Here is a 23382-nt window from a genome sequence, read left to right as displayed (position 1 = left end):
ATATTAACTTATGTCTTGTAGAAAACTCTTTGCAACATTATCTACTAAGGTTTTAAAGAAAAAAGCAGACATTTTTAAAGCCTAATGAGTCAATGACCTCATTACAGATAATGCTTGAAGCAACATGCGATAGATGATGGTAATAATGTGAGTAGTTATATTACAATCTTTTACCCTTTTACCCATTTTTTTAAATTTTTTTCTTAAGTATTAAAAAAAAATCTTTGAATAGCTTTTTTATCTATCTTTGGTAATTTTTTTTTACTTCGTCCAAATCAGCATATTTTAAATTTGGTCGTATAAAAATCTCTAGGAAAGACGTGAAAGGGCTCAAAACTTTAATTGTTCTTTTAATTTTAGTTTTTAGAGGCGGAAACATATTTTCATCCCATATTATTAATTAACAGAATGCATACCCGTTGATATATGTAAATTATATATTTATTACTTTGTTTTAAAAAAAATAACTATTTTTATTTCATTACTGTCTTAATTGAAAAATTAACATGCCCTTCCATGGATTATTTATTCCAACTCTACTCGATTCTAGCTGCCCTTTGAACTAGCTCAATATCACTCCACAACTGTGTAACTATCCACAACTGTGTAACCATCATCTAGGTAACTAATAATACCCAGTAATAACAGATCGTGAATGAGCAGCAAAAATAGAGTTGCAGTGAAGGCAAATCCTTGAAAAAAAAAACCGGCATCCACTACTATTGGCTCAAACGAGTAGCCGTTTACAACTATTCGTAGAAAACAGTACCACAAAAACTCAGAAAACCAAGCAATTAAATCAGGGAATATTTCACAGCTATGGCAGACCCTGGCTAATGCTGGGATAATTGCCAGGAAGAAGAAGAATATTTCACAGCTATGATAAGACTATTGTGTCAAACTCTATCGGAAGCTTTCGAGAGGTTAAGTGAAACTGCGAGAACTTCACAGTTGTCCTGTTGTTCTTTAGAACTCTCTACCATTTTGCGAAAACCCGTATTACCTGTCACTGAGAAGATAATTGTTTTCTAGGTGTGAAATAAGGGGCTGGTTGAAAACCGATCAATAATCTTAAAGATCATAGAGGTAACTGTAATAGAGCGATAAACTCTCACAAAAATAAAGAATGAAATATCAAAGTGTTCAAACCACTATAATCACTCATATCACTAAAAAAAGTACAACAAAATTTTAAGAAACAACAGTTTGAAAGGATACGTAATCTTTGTATGTTATAGAAAATACTTGAAAATCGTTAATGTGGTAACAGTTCTCCTAGAAGCGTTTCCATTAATTTATAAAAGGAAGCTTATGATTAACGTTATGACTCTGTTCAACCATATTGTTTTTATTTTTCAAAAAACTTTACTACATTAAAGTTATTTTGACATTAAATTATAAGATGAATCTAAATTATGTGAAAGAGTTGGTTAATTAGATATAACATATTTTACATTCAAAATAAATTTATATATAACGTGTATCCAGAAACTAAATAAACAATGATTTGAAAAATATAAGCTCTACCAAAACACCCTAGAATAAATGTCCTCAATTGAGATAATCAATCGTTGCCATGTTGGTGCAAATTGCAAACTAATCAATCCCCTGTCGTTTATAAGTCTATTTGTTGAGCAAATTGTCCTGTTTATTTAATTGAACATTATTTTAGCTTTATAAATTAAACTTTTATCACGTTTTATGATTCGCTTTTTAACAATTATTCATCAATAAAATATTATCATTAACAGATGTAGGCATCGCAATGTTTTGTTATTTTAACTTATGCTCTGACTCGAGTCGGGGTATTAAGAATGCTTTATATTTCGACTGTCTTATCTGGACGGAGTTAATCTATCTACCTAGCTCCGTCGATTTTTTTTTCTCTAAATGAAAGAATCTTAAGACTACTTTGGCAATTTATAAGTAATGTAATGACGTTAGTTAAGTCTAATATCAAATGACATACATTTTCTCACAAACTATATTAATTTAAAAGGTAAGCAAAATAAGAATAATTATATTTTCAGTTCCATTTATCCGTTCCAAATACGATACACCAAGTTAAGTCTTACGGAACTTTCGATGTCAGTACATATAAATAAAAAGACCGAGTGTAATATTTATTCTGGAATTAAAAATTATATACGAAAGCTAAAATAAGGATATGAAAAGAGATTATATTAGGAACATGTTTTATGTTTGTAAATCATTTTTATTTGCTATAAATAAGGTGAGGTTATTGGTTTAATATATTATTTTTCCTAATATTTCTTGTTATGTATCTTTATTTCCTTGAGTAAAAATATTTACACAGTAACTAAAAAAAAATAGAGCATATAGATATGTATGTTAGCATAATTTATGATCTTATTATCTTTCGCCAGAAATTATTAATTGTGAAATGAGATTGTTTAGCACGACTGTATTACGTCAGCGAATCATATTTTATTCAGACCTTACACGGTTTAGAGTATTGCGAAGTAAATTTTCAAGTTCATCTCTTTTTAGATAAATCTTCCGTGGGCGTACGCTATTAGTACTTACGTTATCAGTTCAAAATTCACATTATTTCAATGTGATGAAACCATTATAGTCACGTTGGCTGGATCTTAGATAAATTTTTGTTTCGTTTCTTTGATAAAGTATACTGCAATTTTCTTAGACTCTTTATATTATTTCTCAAAATATTTCAGCGTTTGCTCGTTCATGGTGCAATCACCTATAGATAATATCTCACTCAGCTCTTTCTAAGATCCAATCAAATAGGGATTATCTTGACTTTATTTTATGTCAGACGTCACTTATTTGAAGGATCGATTTACATACATAGTTTCTAAAATTAATACTTAAATATATATATATAAATATATCTATAATATCTAAAGAAGGCGTTTCAAAAAATTTGAGATATAATGTAGGACAGGGCTGTTGTTTGTCTCCAATAATATTTAATATTGTTATTAATATTTTAGTAGATAAACTAATAAGCAACGAGAAAAAATTGGGGTATCGGTTCAAGTTCAATAACAAATACACAGAATCTCGCAATACAGACACGTAACCCCAAACACTGTCAAGTTCTATTGGATGAGGTGGATAAATTCTGTGAGTGGACGGATGGATTGAGGACAAAATCAAATAAATGTCACTGTCTGTGTTTCGGTAGGCGAAATACAAAATATACCTCATACGATCCGGGATTATCGTTAGGCGGTAAATGCGTTTCTACGGTTACGGAAAATGCTCCTTTTAAATTTCTCGGTCGTAAGATTGCTAATATAGGTCGTACTCTATCTTTAGAAGGAACAGTAGATAGCTTTTTGAACGACCTTAACAATAACCAACCGATTAGTAACGTCAAAAAAGCTTGGATCTACGATAATTATCTAATATCACGTTTGTATTGGCCTTTCCTCGTCTATGATTTTAGTAAGACCCGTCTATGATTTTAGTAAGGCCTAAAAAGGCCATCGGAGCTCTATAAACACCTAAGAGTTTCCAAGAGACATATCCTGGGGAAATCCCAGGATGACGTTATTACATCACTCCCAAAGGACAATGATATCCTAGAGCTAGAATCGAGACTTCAATTCCACAAACAGTTTATGATAGGGGCACAAAGTAATAGAGTAGGGTTAGGATCAAGTAGGAAGGCCAAAGATACGGATTTATTAAAGACCTTTATTCGGCAAAACGAGAATTCTAAATATGAGATCCATACAATGAGCTTAGAAATGCAGAATGAGTGGCTACACATAGGAAATTTTCGCATCCCATTAGCACTAAAATAGCGCACTTTAATTAATGGTTGGTCGCCAGCACGGCTAAAATTTTACCTCAATGCGTTCCAGATGACTCTCCCGGATCAGAGTAATTTAGTAAGATGGGGCAAAGGTATCGAAAATACTTGCTACATCTGCGGGGAGGCAGTTGGAACTGCTAAGGTGGTATGTAGGGTACTCCTGGATAGCGGTCAATACTCGCGTCGTCACGATAGGGTTTTAAAAATCATACGTCAAGCGGTTAGTCTATCGGTAGCAAGACCGCAAAATAAATAATCACGAACCAACGATCAATAGGTTTTGTGAGAGAAAGCACTAGGGCTACAAAATCAAACGTCAAGCTTTACTCTATTATTAAAGTGACTTCGGATTGGACTTTAATGATGGACACGTATGAGAAGCAATTTAAGATCCCAGAAGATATTTGTGCGTCGGCCTCCAGACTGGACATATTTTTATATTCGCGAATTTTAAAGTGCGTTGTACTAATAGAGCTCACAGTTCCTTGGGAAAACAATATCCCCAAACACCATGCCATCAAGGTCAACAAGTATTACGAGCTCACTAACGAACTCACTAAGAATATGTTCGTTGTAAATTTGTACGCGGTAGAAGTAGGAGTTAGAGGTATAACAGCCAAATCTCTCTACAACCTGCTAAAAGACTTAGGTCTGCCAAGTACTAACATCAGTTCATTCTTGGAACGTGATTCGAAGGCAGCCCTAGCAGGTTCGTTTCATATTTGATTAGGTAAAGAGAGGAGCTTGGACAATGGAGGTGAGCGTTTAACGCGCGTTAAATAGGGGCCCCTTAAAGCTATACCTGGGTCGCAGGTCCCAGGCACTGTTGAAGCTGCACTCCCTGTAACGCGATGGACCCGGCACTTGCACGGCGAATCCATGGAATGCTGAAAGGTTTCTTCTCTATATATATAAAGATTTAAATACTTCTATCGCTATCGAATTTGAGGCATTGTTTGTACTCTAATGGGTGTTCTATAATTGCCCTGCGCAGGGTCTCATCTTTGTATGATTGAAATGTGACATCTTTCTTTCTTTGGACGGTAAATCGGTGTGAAATACCTTTTGAGAATATAGTTTAATACAAAATTATAAATGAACAAATGTATGCAGCGACTTCGGATTAAGAAGTTTCTACTTTGCTGACAGTGCTGTCATGTTAAATTACCTTAATTTGCGAACTCTACTTAGTCTACAATATTTGAATTATAATGGACTATATTTCTGTTGAGCAATAGATTTATCATAATCATTAAAAATTTGTCACAAGACCTAAGATAGTTTGTATGTCAATAAAGTAATCTATTGTATTCATCTGAAGGGCTTTACATACATATAAATAGATCAAGAAACAAAACCTTTTCTGAAACTCAGAATCTGTTTAAAAAGTTGAAATATTTTGAGATCTTCAAAAAGCCAGAGCCATCTCTATGTAGGTATTCTTACAAAAGTGAAGGAGTTCCGTTAGTGAGAGATTCAAAAGTATAGGAAATCGTTTAAGCAGTGAGATTATAATTTTATCAATAGTCAAAACTTACTGTAACGAAAACTGTATATAAATTATACTATGAAATATACCATATTAACCGTAATAAATTTTAATACTTTTTCAAGAATACAAATTATGATAATGTTACTTTCGAAAAGATAGTAAAAGTGAATAACTGGTTTTAAAGTAAACATGAATAATTAATTATAAATTATGAAAATGTGTTACTTAAAAAAAAAACGTCTTACTTTTAATTTACTCTTCAAATGTTTACACTGATCATTAACACAATGTATGTAATACATAAAGTAATTTTTGATTAATTTCAAGTCTCTTTATTTTATTTTTAATCAAAGGAGTTGGTTTTGATTAAGTATTTTCAGTAGTAAACAGAAGTTGCATTTTAATTAGGTAATCAAATTCAAATAAATTTAAACGCTAGCTGAAACGAAACTGAAAAACTTATTTAAAATTTCAAATTTACGACCAAACTTTGACTTTCATTAATTTATAACTTTAAACAAAATAGACAACTTAGACATAATATTTGTAGCATAAGTCATAAAGTTACGATGAGTTTTGTTTCTGTGGGAATTTTCTATTTAAATTTGTAGATCAATAGTACATGATAATTTTTTACAAAATATTTTTCTTTCTAATTAATTAATTCTTATACTACAGAATGTATCTCGAAGATCATATTAATATTATGTTATTACTTCAGAGACTCAATCTTTATTATGCTGTTACAATTTATTAAACTCATCAATTTCATGTCGTTTGCAAGCAAACTTGTTCAGAAAAGCATCCTGTCTCCCCTAATTGGATATTCTATGTACTCACCGTGCATTGGATTCGGGTAAATTTTAAGGCTTCTTATTCCGCTACAGTTTATAGTTAAAGTTTTAACCTGATACATTCAACTTTATAAGTTATTTTAATATTTGTAATAAGTTTTTGGAAATTTTGTTATTATTTTTATATTGTTCTCAAAAATCTATACATTGATAATTTCAGTGAAATTGAATGTATAAGTCACTAATTCGTTGTTTTAACTTAGTTATGGACATACAAAACTAATCATATAGAAGTCATGTTTCTTACGAGATATTTTTAATTTAAAACAAAAAAACTGTAGTATCTTTTCTTAATTAGTTGAATACCGATATGTGATGGAATATTACTATATACATATATATAGTGATATGTATATATACATATATATATATATATATAGATATATATACGTATATAATTTGAATTTATTTAAAACATTAGTTTAATCACTGGATCAAGGCCTGTTCGTAGTATAAACTTTTAGTAGTTATATTAAAAATCTCAGATACTTTTTTCACTATTCATAAACAGAATACAATACTCCCAACATCGTTGTGAGACCGTCAAACGGGATCCTTATCGAAATAAAGGGTGGAGCAGCCTGATGCTAGAACAAATACAAGTCATGATATTTTATTGGTTCATTTTTCTACGAATCGGTCATATTTATAATGATATTTTCGGTCGCTTGTCTCTTCCACTGAGTAATATAAAAGTTAAAGTAATTCAAATGTAAAATTTGCTACTATATTCATATACTGAAACATTTAGTTCTTGCAATAGACACATGGACATGACCGTTTTTTATTTAAAGTACTGCTCATGAGTTAAGACAATTATAAATTTGTTGATCTGATTACGCAAATATGTCTACTGTATGAGATAATAAATTCTTTAAATTTTTTATTGTATTTAAATGTGCTTTAGCGTTCGTGAGGTTTTATAGACGCAGCGACTCTTTTCTGCTTTTAAGAAAGCTTTAAATATTTAAATTCCCTAAGTGAATAACGCGAATGCTTTGTTGCTAGATGGCGTAATTTAGCTTAAGCCTACGGCTGCGACGCAAATGTATGTTGTATATTCCTTCAGATAAAAACGATAATAGGTTTGTTGTGTTGTGATTTTAAATATTGTTAAGCATAAATAACTCACATATAGATTAGACATTAAACATTTCGGTTAAAACAGAAGTGAATACTTGTGTAAGCGTAAAACGAGAGAAATGATAAACATTAGACAAAATAGTGTTCCATTTGACATCGAAAAACATCTTCTAAATGGGACGTGTTCCGGAACGCAATGACAAAAGACCCCGCCTGGCCGGGATTCTTGACACATGTACTTCATAAAAAACTCAAACGAAATATTATCACTATAATTTTAGTGACACAGTATAACACGTTTACACTTCTATATATCTATACATATTTTAAAGTTAAATTCAATATATTGTATTCTAAAGTTAATTTTATATTTAAAAAAAAAACTGTAAAAAAACCTTATATTTGTAATATTTTAGCTTTTGTAATATTTTGGCGAACTTAAGTACGCGTTTCAGTTTAATCGAAACAAACACTCTCGAAATAAAGTGATAACAGTCAGGAATCGTAAACAGGAGTTCATAAAATCGTTAACAACATAGTAAAATTTTGTTTACCAGTTACAAGCCTTATTGTGATATTATGTCCATGATATAAAACAAAAAAAAATATTATTTAAAAAAAAAATCGTATTTATTTCAAGTGCTTTAAAGAGCAAAAGAGCAGATGGCTCAGGTTTATTCTACAGCAGTTCCGATGACTGTAGCATCTGCTACTGGGCTTGCGAAATACATTGCCGGTTAGTTTAGTATTGGAGATATTTTTTATACGCTTTTAAACCCGATATTGTTGTTCTCAGAGTTAATCTTCAAAGAGGATTATTCCACATCCCGTTTGTCCGTGAAATAAATGACCACAAAACACGTACTGTTTGCACATAACAAATAAACCCGAATAGAAAACGTAGCCGGCTCTGTATGAAGCTTGTTAACAAATTACTCAATATTTTCATTTTATTTAAGAAAATTGTACAATTCCATATTCTGTATATAAAGTACACATAAAATATGCAGAAACTAAGAAAGTTCTCACTGAATATATTATATGTAGTCAAGTTAATGTTGTGATTAGTTAGTTTTAATTATATGACATTATAAACTCGAATTCCTCCTATCCCAGATTAAAGGTATGCGAAAAAAGAAAAAAAAGAAAAAAAAGAAAAAAAATTTAAAAGAAACTTTGACAGAATTTGAATATTTCCTAATAAGTTCAAAGTAAGTGCCATTTGAAACCCGGTGTCGTTATTTTAAATCGTTCAAGCTTTTTAATATAATAGACATTAAAATTCGGTCATCTCACCGTATTTTAACGACGACGAAGAGAAAAAGAACTAAATTTATACCGAATTCGTAATTTATACGTTAATAATTCAGAAACATCTGTTATTTACAATCAGGAGCCACTCTGAACTGTTTGGCTTTATGCTCTGTCAAATTAATTACATTGATTACCAAAGACATTCACTAATTATAAAAATTCACGTATATGTTGGCGGTTTTCTTAAGCTGTAATATTACCAAAAATAGAAATCGAAACAAAGAGTATTTTTAAATAAATATATTGCTATTTTGTAAGATACATATGGGAGATAGTTAATTCAGATGAATTTTTCAATTATATAAAAAAATATTTCATAAAGTTTAATGCTCTGGGAAATGTATCTTCTAAGATTTCTTACAGACTGGAAATTGTGGAATCATTTCATTTTTTCTTTCATATAAATATTCTCAAAGCGGGTTCTTAAGTCTCACTCTCGAAAGGTTGTATTTTTTATCAAAGTATTATACTTTAGTTAACATCAATGAGTATTTTTGATCTTCCTAAGGTTTATTCTGAACCCACTTTTCTTGGTTTTATCATCATTCCTTTCCAGTTTCTGTAATTATTCCGTTTATTGTCTTACGAGACTTTAAAAAAAAATCTGCTTTAATAAAATAAACTAATTGTTGTTTTATTGAGTGCATGTTATAAATTTTTGTGATGTTTAATTTTTTTTTTTTTTTTAATTGAAAATTTAATCGGTTGTTTGTTTAAAAACATTCTTCAATATTCACATGTTTTCTATAATGTTGAATAAAAATAACGACCCAATAAATCAAGTGGAGTTGTACCAAAGTTCTAAACAGGTGAAGTATATAATAAGTTTTTTATTTTCATTATCAAATAACTTGCGTTGTTATTTCAATCAGTGTTTTTTGCCTTTTGAACATTAATTGTTCCCAATTAAAAAGTAGCAATCGCCCTTGTCTTGTCAGTAACATTTCCTTTTTTTATCCAAATTAATATGGAAGCTATATGTGCAAGTGTGTTCGAAAGCAAAATTAACTATAAATAATTCGATTTAGATATATTCAATTCAGACTTATTCGGATATTTTGGACCAATACACATTGGACAATTACTGTTTAGATAGACATTGAAACTGTACAAATAACTGAGATATTTTACGGTGACTAAAAAAATTATTTAAATTTTTTCTATTATAGAAGCATAGAAGAACACGTACTTATATACCTCCATTTGTTTTCTGAAGTCTCAAATTATGTACGCAAGATTGAGCTTTGCTATTTCAGGTTTGTTACTTTACAAACAACTCGTTACCAAGTATCAACATCTTTGAGCGTACCTTTTTATACCGCAACATAAAACTTAAAACACTCTTTAACGGTTAACATCTTTTCCTACTCAACTTGCATTTGCAAAACATATAAAAAACACACGCTAAGTTTTAGAAACATTGTTTTAGCCTGGGTAGGTTTGTTTTACAATGTTTAAGGGAAATAAAATAAAAATATATTTTTTTTACTTTTCGATGTAGTAAGTATAAATGGGCTTTTTTGAAGAATATTATATGTATTTTAGTTTTATTTATGTATATTTTAAAAGTATCAGTTCGCCTTCTACAGTGTGATAAGTTTTGATATTTCGTTAATATGCACAGGAAAATCTTTTCAGAAATATTTTTATATTTCACTTCTATAAATTAAATTTTACAATGAAAATTTCTGAGTTTTACGTTAACACCGTAGTATAATCAAACATGTATAACTATGTACATTCGTTTTCATCTTTATTCAATTTTGAAATACCGTTTCTAATTTTCTTTTACTTGAATATATTAGCATATTTTGGAACAATTTCGGAGTTTATGATTGAAAATACTTTCGAATAATTTGAACTTATTCATATAATTCTGTAAAACGTTTGAGATGTTTTAGTAACTACTTAAAAAAATATCTGAAGATCTTACATGACTTAAGGCGAGTGTCTTTGTCCACTTATTCATTCTGATTACACTACTTTGACAGTTTTGTTTGTATATAAAATATTTCATATAATTTTTATATATCAATGAGGAAGCAATCCTTCAAATTGATTCACGTTGGTCAGAAATTTCACAGAAAACCAAAAATTTTGTATGTCGTCAGATAAATTCAACTTTTTTTTATTATTAATATTTATTAATTAAAACGATTATAACTATTAAACGATTTCATTCATTTTTTGTATTCTTTTATTATAAATAATCTATCGAACCTCACAAATAAAACCTAAGATGCTTGTTATTTTTTTTATTATTTTATATTTATTAATTTATGAAACAATTTGGATTGCAGCTATTAATAAAAAATAATGCCAAATACAATATGTATATACGTATCAACTGATATCAATAGTTTCATTACTATTAATAATAATAATAATAATAAAATTCTTACCCCAACAATAAATATTAATTAATTCACCGTCACACAGAAAAAAAACACAATAATTGTTACCACTTATGCGTACTCATATAACTTTTAACGTAAGTACAACACCGCACTCGCGTGCGTCCCTCACGGACGGCTAAGAAGTACTGGCGTAGTACAGAGTGGGTGGATTCCTAATACACTGACTGTGTTAGGGATGTTTGATATGTAATAGATTTTTATAACCTTATTTAAGATCCCTTTTCTTCAATAATATTCATAATAAAATCCTACGTTAGAATATATAAGGAACAGCAAGTGGGGCATATTTCTAAAAACTCTTTTGTTTTTAAGTGACTTAGAAGTCATTAAAATACTTTTTATATTTGTTAGGTTATGTCTAGATAAAGAAAATCAAGTGAAAACTATCTAACGATTACTAAATTCGATAATAAATTCTTTATTATTTTTGCAATTTTGTGGAACAGTGTATTAAAAATGTTATATAGTTTTTAGTTATTTATCTTAGCCTGTTATAAAATTTAAACTTTCATTAATGTTTATTATATAAAAAGGAAAAAATATTTGTTATTTGTTTATTTATACACGAGACATTTATTTGAGAAGAGAGGTTCTAAAAATACAATTATTCTTTTCACAAAAAAGTTATATCACTATCCAGTGTCTTGAACTATATTCATCTAGTTATCGTAGTTGATGTAGTAGTAGTAGAAGCTAGGTATTTCTAGTTAAATTAAAAATGTGAATTTGAACCAAATTATTTATTAAGAAACTAGAAAAACAATTCCCAGTTTAGGTGCTTGTATTTTTTTGTACCCTGAAACAATTGTGAAGTAGTTTCTAAAGGAGTCCAAATCTTTTGTCGCAAGACCTTTACAGAGAATAATATTTTAGGACGTATTAAAAAGAATGTAACTAGATGGAATATATATGTAGGTTTGATTCCTAAAATCTGTTATTTCCTATGGTACATAACTGTTTTGCCTATTGCTATTCATGGACTCAAATAATTTGTAATTTTTACAATCAAAAATATGTTTCTCTTGAGTAAATAAATAATTATATCAGGTTTAGAAGATTCGTGAAGTCCGTGGGCTGAAGCTAATATATTATAAAATTTGTTAAGTATGTGAAAACAATTTCAATGCGAACAGTTATGACGCAAGTGACATTGCGAAATATACACAAATGTCAAGTCTGTCTGGATTACCATAAAATTGTATTTCTTTACTTATCCAGTAATTAGATAAAACGACTCGAATTGTAAATGCAGTGAAACAAAGGTCATATATATATTTATTAAGGTGGTAGAGCCTAGCTGTGGTCAAGTTCCTACAGCTCGAACATGGCCTGGCTCGATCGGGGAACTACCAACCTTTCACAGAAGATCGGCGTGAAGTAATCTTAAGCGGCTGCTTTTCTTCCGATGAGTGGGAGTACCAGTTACCCCTTTTTTTACTCCTTTCCTAACCCTCTTCCATAATTAAAGTCGGCAATGCATCCGCAACAACCCTCATTTTGCAGACGTCCATGGGCGACCGTGACTACCTTCCATTAAGTTGGCCTTTTGTGCCTTTAATAAAAAAAAATTAAATTATCGGTATAATTTAAACGTCAGTACATTATAATAAATATTAGTAAAAATACTTTTTAAAAAACCGGTGCTGGTTTAGCAAATGCTCGTTAAACGACTGCATATAACTTTTAAGAGAGGGGGGGTGGGAAGTTACTTACTCTTAACCCCAATTTTTTAATCCCGATACTAGATAAAAATTATTAATATAAAAAAAATCTTCTTCACCAACAAAATATTTCAAAAGTGCATATGATAAATAGCTAATTTGAATGCCTGCATATTCTATTGTTATTAAACTACTAATTATTGTCATTATTTTTGTATATTTATAAGTTATGTTGCTATAAATGTCTATTGTTACAAAACATTAATGAGTGCCGCGCAGGGACCAGGTGGTAGAGTCGTTGTAATATTTTTATGAGCTGCTCATTACTAAATATTTTGGTTTTGTTTCAAGTTAAAAGAAATTCAGGATTATTTTAGCTTCCTAAATATATTTTTTACCTGAGTTTTTATAAAGTTAAATCTTGTTTAGTCTGAGCTCGTCACTGTTAAAGTAAAGACATTAATATGGGTAAAGTGCGCGAAATTAGCAGTGAAACTCGTTGTGCCATAGTTGTTTTACACAACGAAGGCAAATCTGAACGCTCGATTGCCTCTCAACTTAAATTGTCGAAAACTTGTTTTCATAACACAATAGCCCGATATAAGGAGACTGGCAGTTATCGAGATCGTTTGCGATCGGGAAGGCCGAGAGCTACCACTTGTAGCGAGGATAAATTTATTGTCGTTACCAGAAAGCAGAATAAACGCCTAACAGCACCACAAATCCGCGCAGAAGTGAACAAATCCCGACCTAAACATGTGTCACTGACTGCAGTAAAGAGACGATTGAGAGATGCTAACTTATTTGGTCGCGTTGCCCTTCGAAAACCACTACTTAGGCCACAAAACAAAAAGAAACGGATGAAGTGGGCCTTTACCCATCGAGCCTGGACTGAAGAAGACTTTAAAAAAATTCTTTGGACAGATGAATTCAAATTTGAAATATTTGGATCGAAAAGACGAATTTTCGTTCGACGTAGCGCCGAGGAAAAGATAATGCCAGACTGTGTGGTGCCAACCGTCAAACATGGTGGTGGTTCCATTATGGTCTGGGGATGTTTCTCGGGCTATGGAACCGGAGATTTGGAACGAGTCGAAGAAATTATGAAAAAGGAGCAGTATAAACGAATACTACAACAAAATGCCGTTCCGTCTGGCGTAAGATTAATTTGAAATAGTTTTTTTTTTTCCAACGAGATAATGATACTCTACCTTATGCAGGGGTTATTTAGAAGATACAGAAACAGAAGGGGCGTTAAAAAACATGGTGTGGCCCCCTCAGAGCCCGGAACTCAACCCGATCGAGCTTTTGTGGGTAGAGCTTGATAGAAATGTACGCAGTTGTTGCCCCTCCTCGCAAGAAGACATGTGGAAGACTTTACAAGAAAGCTGGAACAATATTTCACAAGAAACGATCGACAAATTGATTGGTCGTATGCCAAGACTAGTTAAAAAAGTAATAAAATGCAAGGAAGGGTTTTTTGATGAAAAATCTGTTTAAATATTAACGGCATTTTAAATGTAAATTATTATTTTTTTCTTCTTGAGGTATGTGTAGGAAGTATTTATAAGTATGTTCATTATTGATAAAACCTCTTGCTTCGTTTTTATTCTTTGATGAGGGTGGTCTCAAACTTTTGGCCGGCAGTATATGTATGTACATATGTTTATACATACGTATCTACTTCTCATAAAGGTTTCAATAGTTTACGGCAGTTGCAAGTTATCTACTTATCGCCAACTTCACCGGCTCCTTCAAGTAATAAATAGCATTACCTTGAGAAACTAAAGAACTCTTAGTACGGACAAAGTCAATTTATAAAACTTATTCAATTTGTATAATCTTTTTATTTCCATTATGTTAAAACGAATTTATGAGTTTTGTTTCAATATTTTAGTAGCTTATTGTCCTTTTATTATATACTTAATTAAGTTTTATAAATAATGACACACTAATGACATTGGTCTTCAATGTTTGCAGAGACAGTACTAGCGACCTTGCAGCTTTATCAATGAAGCTGTCTTAAGTTAAAAATTTAATTGTCTTCACGCCGCAGTGAGGTAATTATAGGTAGTAGTTATATGCGACCGTTTAGTATATATGTGTTTTTAAATTCAATATTTCCATAAACTACAGGGCACTAAAGGAATCTCAACATTTTTGAAAGTAATCTTTTGTAATGTATTCACTTGCTACCGATTGCCTTGTCTGTAACTTCCATATATTGTTCTACATTAATTTTTTATTGTAGATACAATTAAAGTATTAAAGTTAAGGTAAGTATGAATGGGCGAAGTAAAAAATTCTTATATACCCTACTGAACTAGCATAATTACAAAGAAAATGGAAGTGTTAGGCCGGAATTCCTCTCTGTGAACTGGCGTGGAATTTTTCTTATACTCAGTTTATTTGTGAAGTGTTTAATTTCAAATTCAGGCATTTTTTACTAAGATACACATATATTGACCATGCTCAGTTTGGCTCAAACGTATTTTTAAATATAACCAGGTCAAGTATGATAATTCTACAACTTTGAAAATACGATGACTGAATTTATTTTAACTCTTACGGTTATTTAAAACCCTAAGACCCAGTTTCATCAAGCTCTGTTTGTTAAATCTAAACAAGGCACTTACTAACGAACGTTCAAAAATACAATTGTCTGTCAAAATATTTACGTCCCACGATGAAAAATTAATAGGGCATTATTAAATGACCGGCTACCAAATTATTCGTTCTTGTTATAAGACGACCAAATTGAAGCTATAGAACTTAATACGACCTTTTTTTCTAGGATGCACCATATTATCCCTTGATCGTATATATCCCCCAATACGTCACTTGTTAGCTAATGCGACCAAATTTTATATATCGCTGATTTCATAGATTTGGCACACAAAAAGCTTCTTTTCTACTTTACTAAGTGTGTAACCTGTCAAAGTCGTGTTGTCAATTCATTGGGATAAATTGTGTTCAAGTTATGAGTGATGAAAAGAGTACCTAATTTGCAATGTCACAGAAAAGGCGGCCACAAAATTTTTAATCATATGAAAAAAAATATTAATTCACCTTATTAATAAATTCAAATTAAATGGTCGAAAATGACAAAACAGATGCTGTTATTATGGCTACAAAAAATCAAGGGTGGGATTGGACATTTGAGTTTTGACAATACAACAGATAAACATGCCGTTAGCCATTTGTGGGAGCTCTAGAGCAGGAGTTTATATTAATGTCTTGTTAACACATTTAAACAGACATTAGAACGTGGTGGGACACTCGATACATCTTACAGTCCATCTAGCCCTTTAACAAGACGTTCTTTATTTAACATTGATCGGTCATACTGGGTCTAAGTTTAATTTTGTTGATAAGAATGTAGAAAAGCTATTTTCTACATATTTTAACTTACAGATATGATAGAGACAAACGGATAGAGAATTTATTGATAAAAAGGAATATCCGACTTTATTTATTATTTTTTTTTTATTTTGTATTTCAATTTCAAATGTGCAAAGAATATAAAACAATTTTTATAGATGAAGAGTTGTGCCGCATTTTATGACATAAGCCTAAAAATAAAATCGTAAGATTGTGAATCTTTCAGTAGATTGTGACGACATATGTATATATGAGTAAATATTTTATTTCGTGTATTACGTCGTTATCGCAGAACTATACACTATAGTATATTAATATTTTAAAGCATTACATAAATCTTTTTTACAATAATTATTGGATAATGTTAAAAAGTTCTTTTTTCAAGGGTTCAGTTCTAAGGGTTTTTATAGTAATTTGAAAATTACAGAATAAAATCAACCTTAAATTACCTGTTAATAAAGTTGATTTTTTAACATTTTTGTGCTCCATGTTTGCATTATAAATTAATATTCAAGTAAATAAATAATACAATATGAGGAAGCTGACCCGACTCTAAACTTCCCAGACTTTATCCTTTTGTTATCATGCAATGGCAAGATTGGATTTAATTATTCAACTGTTGTCAATCGTAAACCTTGTACATGAAACATGGTTAAGTTATGTTTTGTTCAAAATAAGCTGAAATTGTTGTTGAGTATTATTAACAACAAGCATTTTAAATTAATCAATAAAATAAATCTAGTTGAAATTCTAAATCATTTTTCTGAGACTTCCTACTTGATTGAAGGTAGTCACCGTCGCTCATGGACATCTGAAACATAAGAGATGTTGCGGCTGCGTTGCCGATCTCGATTGTAGAAAAGGAAAGGGAAAGTTTGGGAAAAGGAAAAGGGCAACTAACTCTCTCATTTCTCGGTCGATACGCAGTCATTGACGACTACTTCAGGCCGATCTTCTGTGAGAGGATGTTACTTCCCCGGTCGGAGCAGCCCGTGTTCGAGCTGTATTTACTTGACCATGGCTAAGCTCTACCGCCTGATAAATATAGTTAAAGATTTAAACGTCATAATGAAAATCTAACGGTGTGGCCAATCTAGCGATTGCGGCGCGGTTTGCGATGCGGTAAGCGGCGAGCGGCAAAAACAAATGGTAGACAACCTATGAAGTATGCCATAGCTACCGGTGACGCGAACCGCGGTGCGACCTGCGGCGCGGGAGACACGCACCGCACGCGGCGGCGACGGGCTGCGCGGTGCGCGAGTGAAACAAATGTACTAACGAGTATCGAGGCGGCCACAGCTCAGAGCGGCGCGCGCGGCTTCATCGGTGGATATATTGAGGCATCGCGCGACCAAAAAAAATAATTTTGTTTCTACCGCGCGTCTAGCTGTGACACACCACCGCAAATCACCCTGCCCGCAGCGACTCTCGTCTCACCGCGGCCCAAGCCGCTCTTGACTGTGGCCACACAGTAAGGAACTAATACTAACTTATTTACTAGCTTTGATTTTTAGAATCATCGTATGTCTAATAACTATGTAAGAAAAGTTCCTAATTTTTTATACCTCATTACTTTTAACTTATACGGGGTAATTATAATAAACACAATAATTATTTTTAAAAATGTTGTTACGTGTATGTTTGTTTATTGATTTCAACCTATCTCCAAGAAATTAGTGGATTTACTAGGTTTTGCTTATTTTTTAATAAATGACAATATCTTATTAATAAGGTTTTTTTAAAAAAAATTGTGATAAGTGGAAAGATCATATATAAGTTTTAAAACAAAACAATTTTTTTTTTCGGTATACTTGATACTTTCGGTATACTTTTTTTTTACAGTACCGAAAACACATCGATACTTCCCGAGCAAACCCTAGTGCGTGTGACGTCACAATGTAAATTTCTCCTCATTGTAACACACGGCTGATACAGTGTTTTGACGTTTAACCGATAGTATCTCGTTAAATATATTAAAAATGCTGAACATAAAAAGTTATCGTGTTTGCTTATATACGAATAATACAAAAACAAGCCCCGAAAAATATTTTTAAAAGTTCCTCAAGATGTTAAACGTAAACAACATAATTTTTTTTTTGTTGTGAAAATCATTTTGATGTAATGATTTTATAATAATATAGTAATCAATAATTATTTATGTATACGAATAAACTGAATAAATAGAATTCAATAAATTTTCTTTTTAACTCAACTCCAAATCGTAACTTTAAAAGTCATAGCATTATAAAAATTTCTATGAATAATCTAAAATATATCCACATCAGGTATATTATCGGAATTAGCTTTTATAAATCCTTTATCACACATGACTAAATTGAATTACTAAATACTGTAATTTTTTTTACACTATATTACGGATATTTTCACGATTAGAAGCTGTTGACAGTGTACTATCTTCAAATTCTTTTAACATTGTGACGTCATAAGCATGGCCCCCGAAAGTGGTGCGTTCTTTTTCACGTGGTTATTTTAAAGACTATCAATTTTTTTTTTAAATAGTTAATTTATTTTTTTTTTAAGTTTTTTGCATGAAGTGTAATTATAATTTATATTAAATGTTTGAAATAAAAAAAAAAATGGATTTCTAAATATAAAAATGAGTACCTTAATCCTTGTATGTTGTCTAATTACCTAATACATTTTAATAAAAACTGTCCATGAAGTGAGAAGTAACAAAATGTATTTTCTCCTGGCTAATAAAACGGACGAGCTCGCTAATGCATTGTTGCTGTCGCGTGTACATTCTATTGCAATAGCTGCATTATCATATTAAGAAACTAACATTAAATAAAACCTTGAAAACGAGTCATAATTATGAAGTTTGTAAACATTGGCGCAGACCCACTTTACAAAAACTTTACCGATTAAATTTATCAATACTTTAGTGGCGTGATATTAAGCGATTTCTTGGAAAATAATTATATGTAAAAATTTTTTTTTTACTTTGTTAAATAAAATATATTTTGAATAAAATTTTTAAATGTTGCAATAAAAGCTTAAGTAAATAAAGGTTAAAAAGAAACAATTTTTTCAACAATAAATTCGTATTCGTAATTATTACTACAATTTTGAAATTGGAAAAACTTAAAATCAACGACGTTTTTTTCGTTTTTTATCGAAGGCAAAATATAAGAAATGTGATATGTTTAATATCAAAAATAGTTTAATAATTTAAAGAGCACCTTTTGATTCAATATTTTATGTTGTGTACATATGTTATATTTTTTTAAATACAGTAAGTACATATGTTATATATTTTTAAATGAAGATACCTGGGTGTACAATTAAAAATGTTAATATTTATACGAACTTAGGAAACTTTGCATGGAAGCTCTACATTCTAATTAAAGTGATGAAAATCAAAAAGTGGGTTGTTGATTAGAATATACCTCATATTCTGAATATTATTCTATGTATTCGCGTAAAACTAGTAAATTAATGTATGAAATTATTTGTTTTGAATAATAGTTTTGTAAAAGTAGTATAATAATTACTTGTCAACGAAACGAATTGTTGATTATTTAACATATTGCAATATTTTGATATTAAAATTTTCACAAAAGGTAATTTTTAGACAAATCTTGATTACTGTGTCCGAAAATAAATGAAATATCAGTCTTAGCGAAGGAAAGTTTTGTTAGATTAGCACATAGGTTTCTACATATTTGAGGTGAAATCTCTGTATAGGGGTCGAACGGTCAACATCAATGCTATATCGAGACGAGAAGCGCAGGAAATCGAAGTGAAACCAATTTCCTTCATTCAACTTAGCAAACAGGCTGCGTAATACATAAAGAGACTACCAATTCTAAGCTATTGTATTCTGTGTGAGAATATTTGTTGCTATTTTTAGACTATGGTTTAAAAAATTTAATTTTTTCTCTATCCGTCTTCTTCCATTGAGATACATATTGCTTTAAGTTATACGAATTTTTGTGTTTATAATTTTTTGATATCAGTATCTAATTAATTGTTATAACTTTAGCTTTAATGAATGTTCATAATTTTTTTATTTATTATTTTTTGAAGTAATGGATAGCCAATAAAGATACTTATGCATTTTTAATATATCACCTCGGTTTAATTAATCTAATCATTTAATATTTTTGAAATTCTACCTTCACTTCTACAGTTAGTGGTACGGGGCTCTTATCATAACACACCAGATGGTTTTAGGGAGTAAAAAACACTGACCACCTAGTCTTTACCCCGGAGAAGAGCACGAGAGAAGAAGAAGAGCAAGAGTTCATAGATGGGTTTTGGGAGAGGATAAGATAATGTGGTTTTATAAACATGATATATAATAACTTTATGACAATTATTTATTTATTTCTCGGAAATAAAATATTTATTTTCGCGTCTTGAAATGTAACAATTCTTGGAAAACACGATTAAATTATATTTCTGAACACTATTAATAAGAATTTTGATTTTTGATGATTTAATGGCAATACACTTTTAAGTTATTACCAAATGTGGAAAGACATTACAAGGTTAAGATTATCTGGAGTTCAAAGATTCCCATGTCATAAGGAATGAACATTTGGTCTACCAGTGATATATCTTTTAGGTGCGTATAGAGCGGGGCACTGAAGAAGAACTATAATCAAGAGTATAAAATAGGAGTACATATCCAACATTAGAGTACGTATCTTAAATAAATTGTAGAGGCATTCAAGTCTGAATGAAGATGATAGGGTTCATCGTATAATGCCATTTTGCTCTTAGTCCCTGGAGAATACCGTTTTCGAGGAAAACAGCTATGACATGAGAATCATAAATAGCAAATTATAATAAGCATTTCCATATATTATTATTTTGCAAGAGCAACTATGTTTATATTTTAAAAGGTTATATTATAATTAACATATCAAAATATTCGCAAACAAGAAATCGTTGACATAATGCAACCTACGAAATCAGTAATTATTCAGACTGTAGCAATGATAATAATTGATATGCTTATTTGTAATATTTTTCCATATTTTTTTTTTACTTTTGCTCTCCAAAAGCTAAGTAGCTAACAAAATTTAGTTTTTTCATAAAATTACAAAAATATTACATAACCGGTTCATTAGGAATCTTAAAACCAATAAAAAAAATCTAACCATGAAACACACATAATATGCTTTTCTATACTTGTATGTTTTTAAATTATTTCATTGATAATAATCTGATAAGGAAATAAAATTTTTAAATATCAAATAAGGATTTACTTTCAGGGTAACTAAGTAGCGACAAATTTAAGATACATGCAATCTACATTAATATCTTACGAAACTTGTGTCTCTTGAGGTTAAAATTTTATGTAAAGATCGATACAGGACAATATTGTATTACATAGAGCAGGGACATCATATTGTATTTATAAACAGGGAACTAGAATAAAATAATGTTATTAATAAATAAGCTGACGGAAGAAAATTTAAGAAGACTGGAAGAAAAATATTAAACTAAAATCTGGTTTGTACATACATTCAAGGACGGGTAGTCCTTAATACATTTTTTTCGTAGCCATTATTGTTTCATGTAACAAAGTAAAATATTTTTAGTGTACTAAAAACAAAGTAACAAATCTTTAGTGTAATTCTCTATTAAATATAATTTTTGTATACTTTCACGTGGGAAATATTACAATTTTCATTTAATATGAAAACAAAAGTATCTTACATTTTTAAGCATAAGTTTACTCTGATTTGATTCATCTATTTCATAACATATTTGGTTATAGCCACAAGTTTCGAACATCGACTGTGTCGGTCAATTTAACATGTCATATTTTTTGATATTTTCACTTTATAATCAATGTTTTTTCCATTTCAAGCCAAACTGTTAACAATTGGTTGATTAATTTATTTTTTCACAGAAATAATATCCCATTATTATAAGAAAGGTTTCTTACAAAGACGTTTCTAAGAATTCTATCAAAACAGGTTCTCGGTCTCGACATTTTTATAAATTTAATTTTAAAGCGGTTATTTTCAATTGTGATGATTTGATTCATTTCTTGATAAAATAAATATTTTCAACAAATTAAAAAAAGAACGATATGAAACAGGAAACTACGAAGTAACTAAATAAATTAACTCACTTTCATATTGTTACTTTTGATGTTGGTACCAAATAAGACTATATATGTCCTGGTATTAGTATTATTTATATCTCGACGTCTTAAACTGATATTAGTAGGTAATTATCAATGAATGTCTGTTCTGTTTCTGTGGTCTTTGTATTATTTAATTTAAATGATTTTCTGTTCGCTCTTTATTTGTTTTGTTTAATAAGAGATTATGTTATGTCTTTTTATGTAAAACTTTATTATACAATATTAAAAAGTTAAGTTAATAAAGTAAACCATAATATAATTAGGGCAGTTAGTTATTATTCTAATAATTAAATGTGCTTGAATTCAATTTTCACTATGTAATTTTAGTATTAATCTTTTTTTTTTCATATCTCGAGTTCATTTTATTATATTAATGTAATCACATAACTACGTTGTATTTGGTGTTCTTTAATACTTGTTTACCAGTGATTCTTATATATATATATATATATATATATATATATCTGACCCTTATCCAACATAAAATTATCATAAAGAACAGAATTATTCACGAAAACAAAAAAAAAAAACATTCAAGAACAGTTACCTCCTCCTTTTTGAAGTTGTTATAAAGTATTGTTGTAAATAAATATGAAAAAAAAGGACAACAAACAAAATATGTATACAATTTTTTTAAGATTTTTTCTTCTCAATAAAATCATCACTCCTTAAATTTATTATATTTTTTTTTCATATTCTAGATAAAATATCTCTATAGTGTGCTCATTCATTCAAACTGAAAGAAAATTATGATAGATTATAAAGGATTGGTTGTATGAGTTTTATAAGTAAATTTAATTCCTTAAGCTACAATACTAAGGCTTCCTTCACTTAATTTTCAATTTTCCTAAAAGTGTCAAAAGCTTTTGTAAGCCTACGAGCAAGTGAAAAGAATACAAAGTGTCTTAGATTAGAATTTAACAGTTTTTTTTTTTACATAATTGAAAACATTGTGTTTCGCAACTCGAAAAAGAAAGGGGTTGTTTCTGATTGACATTGGAATTAAGGATATATTATAGTGTATAAAACATCTTTATAATAAAAAATAAAGAAAAGTGAACTACAAAACGTACTGATTCCTGTCATTGGCATATATAACAAGTTCTTTAACATTCATATACGTTGTCAAACTTTTATGATTACAAGTCACAGAAGAATTGCGTGTTTTTGTTTAAATCTATTTATTTTATTGCAATACATGTATGTGTGTGTGTGTGTGTTTATGTTAAATATTTATTATGTAAAACC

The 23382-nt window shown here is 30.1% G+C and overlaps 1 protein-coding gene across 1 annotated transcript in view; it reads right to left on the bottom strand.

Moving 5' to 3' along the window:
• Positions 1–11075, bottom strand: part of LOC116767751 (uncharacterized) — a 39991-nt gene extending 28916 nt beyond the window's left edge. The window contains exon 1 of the mRNA XM_032658221.2: positions 10951–11075. The gene's annotated coding sequence lies outside the window, so the exon portion shown is untranslated. The remainder of the gene's footprint in view (positions 1–10950) is intronic.
• Between the last annotated feature and the right edge of the window lie 12307 nt (positions 11076–23382).

Source organism: Danaus plexippus, assembly GCF_018135715.1.
Source record: "Danaus plexippus chromosome 9 unlocalized genomic scaffold, MEX_DaPlex mxdp_24, whole genome shotgun sequence".
Lineage (NCBI taxonomy): Eukaryota > Metazoa > Arthropoda > Insecta > Lepidoptera > Nymphalidae > Danaus > Danaus plexippus.
Note: the sequence above shows the minus strand (reverse complement) of the source record. Positions and strands in the feature narration are given on the sequence as shown.